General features: G+C 35.5%; 1 pseudogene; it reads left to right on the top strand.

Annotated features, from left to right (window-relative positions):
• Positions 1-562: 562 nt before the first annotated feature.
• Positions 563-3,535, top strand: LOC116650160 (cytochrome b-like; annotated as a pseudogene).
• The last annotated feature ends 262 nt before the right edge of the window (positions 3,536-3,797 follow it).

Below are 3,797 nucleotides of genomic sequence, written 5' to 3'. Positions count from 1 at the left end.
CATTACTCACGTCACAGTTGTGTATTTTTTGAAGTCTCGCGACCAAATATTAGGCGCGTTTAACGACTTTGTTCTATTTGCCGAGAAACAATGCGGCAAAAAGGTAAAATCAATTTGAAGCGATAACGGGCGTGAGTATGTTAGTCATGAATTGTACAAATTCTTGTCGGAACACGGAGTTAAAAGACAACTGACAGTACCCTATACTCCGCAGCAAAATGGAGTTGCTGAGCGAGCAAATCGCACACTGGTAGAGATGGCCAGAAGTATGCTAGTACACTATGGGGGGAGGCAGTAGGGACTGCAGTATACTTACGCAACAGGTCAGAAACCAATACATTGCAGACACAGGCAGAGATTGAAATCGGAGGGCAACATACTAAAATGGAAGATACTGACGAGTATGATAGTGCAAAAAGTGATGATGCAAAACCGCCCGTAAGCTGTGAGGCTCGTAGTCCAGGGCATCCACGAAAGATAAAAACTGGAAAACCAGGTAGACCCCGCAAGTAGTATAATGGCCTGAATATGCTGAAGGCAGACGAAATCGTCATTCCTGAAAATGTTAGCGAGGCAAATTATCCTGATTTTAACCGGATTATTTTTGGCTATACATTATGCCGCAGTTGTAAATTTAGCTTTTAATAGAATTAATCATATTTGCCGTGATGTAAATTACGGATGATTATTACGAACAATACACGCAAATGGTGCTTCTTTTTTCTTTATTTGTATTTACTCACATGTAGGACAAGGAATTTATTATGGATCTTATTTATTTACACCAACATGAATAATTGGAGTAACTTTATTTGTATTAATAGGTACAGCCTTTACAGGTTACGTCCTACCATAAGGACAAATATCATTCTGAGGAGCAACAAATCAAATTTATTATCTGCAGTACTTTATTTTGGGATTGAACTTGTACAATGAGTTTGAGGAGGATTTGCTGTTGATAACGCAACTTTTACCCGATTTTTTACATTCCTCCTTATTTTACCTTTTATTGCATTATCAATAACTTTAATTTATTCACTATTTCTCCATCAAACATGATCAAATAGCCCAATTGGATTAAATTCAAATAGAGGTAAAATTCCATTTCACCCATATTTTACTTACAAACAAATTGTATTTGTAGCTATAATTTTTTTTATTAATTTATTTATTTTTAATTAACCCTAATTTATTAGGAGACCCAGATAACTTCATCCCAGCTAACTCATTAACTCTTCAATTTTACCCAATCAACTAAATTTTATTTTGAATTATAGTAGTAACAGTAATTTTATTAACTTGAATTGGAGCTCGACCTGTAGAAGAACCTTATTTATTTATTTATTTATTAATGGTCGACAAAACGAGTGTCTTCATCATTATTCAAAAGATTGTACAATATAATTATATGCTAAAAGCCTAGTTAAAGGATCCAATTTTCTAAATAGCATCACCGACCGATGGAGGTGTTTTATTTGCCAGTCCGGCCAGCTGTGCCCCTTTTCACAGCTAATTTTGTCAGTGACGCTATTAGAGCCTACATCTAAGCAGAAGGTTGTAAGTAGGAAAAAAGTGATCTCAAGTGAAATTAAAAACAATCTTAATTTGCTATATTAATAAAGAAAATACAATAAATAGGAAAAAAGAAAGTAAGAAAAATGTTAATAAAGTAAAGCAATGTAAGTTAGATAAAGAGTGTTAAGTGGATAGGACAAAGAGAAAAGTAATGGGACACGGTGGGGGAAAATTTTTCAGCCTGTCCGGCTAGCTATGCCCCTGCTCATAGCTGGGAATGGTCAGCGACTTCCCGAAGGTATCCTGAAAGCAACGATTTTATTAGGGGTAGAGGCAGTTCGGTAGAGAAAACGTGATGCAAACTATTATAATTTTTACATAGCACGCGAAAAGAATTGTGCATAGCGTAATCTGTTGTGCACGTAGATAGTAATAAGGGGCGATAATTTCTGGTTGGTCTAGCCGGAACAGAGAATTGAATACGCCCTAGCAGAAAAGGAGAATCTATGTCGCCAATAATCAACTTATGTAGAAGGACAACACCGAGAATTGTCCTACGGTTGAATAACGACGGAAGGTTGAGAAGAAGCAGTCTGCTGGAGTAAGACGGCAACCGAAGATTAGGGTGCCAATTTAAACCTCGTAAGGCAAAAAGCAGAAATTGCTTCTGGACAGATTCAATACGATCCTGGCTGTTGATATACTGTGGAGACCAGATGCAAGAGCAGTATTCAAGGATAGGGCGAACAAGAGAGATGTACAGAAGTTTTGTTATAAAAGGATCGTTAAACTCTTTAGACCATCGTTTAATGAATCCAAGTACACCTTTTGCCTCATTAACAATGGTATCTATATGAAGATTGAAACAGAGTTGCAAAGGGATATTGTCGATTGTATAACTGACAAGATAAGGTGTAGTACGATTAAATGTCATCAACATACACTTTGAACAATTTAGATGCAATTGATTGGCCGAACACCAAAGTTGCATAGCGTTCAAATCGTCTTCTAGACGAGAATGATGTAGGGGGTTAGTGTATGATAGAAAAAGTTTGACATCGTCCGCATACATGAGTACACGGGCATGTGATATAACAGAGGGAAGATCATTTATAAAAAGAGTAATGAGTAAAGGTCCAAGATGAATACCTTGAGGAACACCAGAAGTAACGTAAACCCTTTTAGAGGTAGTCAACCTCAGTATTACTCTTTGGGTCCTACCTTTTAAATAAGAATTAATCCAAAGTAAAAGGGACAGAGGGAAACCTATTCGGTCAAGTTTAAAAAGTAAAATGTCATGGTGCACAGAGTCAAACGGCTTACTGAAGTCAGTGTAAATGACATCAGCTTGCATTTTCGAAAGGAAAGCATCATTTACCAAGGAAGTAAACTCAAGCAGATTGGTCGTAGTTGACCGATTCTTTACGAATCCATGTTGAGCAGGGGAAACAACTGATTTGCAGAAATGCTGCAAATTCGAAGTGATTATTTTTTCAAATAATTTAGGAATAGCAGACAGTTTTGCAATGCCCCTGTAATTTTGTATATCAGACTTCCCACCTTTCTTGTGAAGAGGAATGATATAAGATTCTTTCCAAAGAGATGGAAAGACAGAAGTTTCAAGGGATAGATTAAAAAGCTTTAGCACTGAATAAAAAAGGGAAGAACTACACTCCTTGAGTAGACAACTAGGAATATTGTCCGGCCCAGGAGAGTAAGAAAATTTTAGAGAGTTTATAGCTAATAGGAGAGAGAAGTGTGAAATAATGGGGGAGGTATAGAACTAGCGGAAGAAATAGTATAAGGGTAAGCATTAGTATTAGGACAGACTGAAGAGTAAGTTGATTGGAAAAAATTAGCAAAGAGGTTAGCAGAATCAGTGTCATTGCTAGCTTTATCCATCCCAAGAAAAAAAGAAGATGGCAAATTGGCAATTGGACAAGTTTTAACTGTTATTTATTTGTTATATTATATTGTAAATCCTTAAGTAAGTAAACGATTAGATAGTCCAGTAAATTAGTTAATGAGCTTGAATAAGCTTGTTTTGAAAACATAAGATAGAAATTTTACTTTTAACTTTTAACTATTAACTTAACTCATTTATTATTTTAATTAATAATAATAAAGAAAATAATAAAATTTTTAACCCAATAAAATATAATAAATAATTTAATGAAAAAGATAAACACGTATATGCCAAATATATTAATATATCATAACGAAACCGAGGTAAAGTTTCTCGAACTCAAATAAAAACGAGAAAGAAGGGCGATCTTCGGCTC

Source organism: Drosophila virilis, unplaced genomic scaffold (genome assembly GCF_030788295.1).
Source record: "Drosophila virilis strain 15010-1051.87 unplaced genomic scaffold, Dvir_AGI_RSII-ME tig00002082, whole genome shotgun sequence".
NCBI classification, from domain to species: domain Eukaryota; kingdom Metazoa; phylum Arthropoda; class Insecta; order Diptera; family Drosophilidae; genus Drosophila; species Drosophila virilis.
This window is presented reverse-complemented; position numbering and strand designations above follow the sequence as displayed.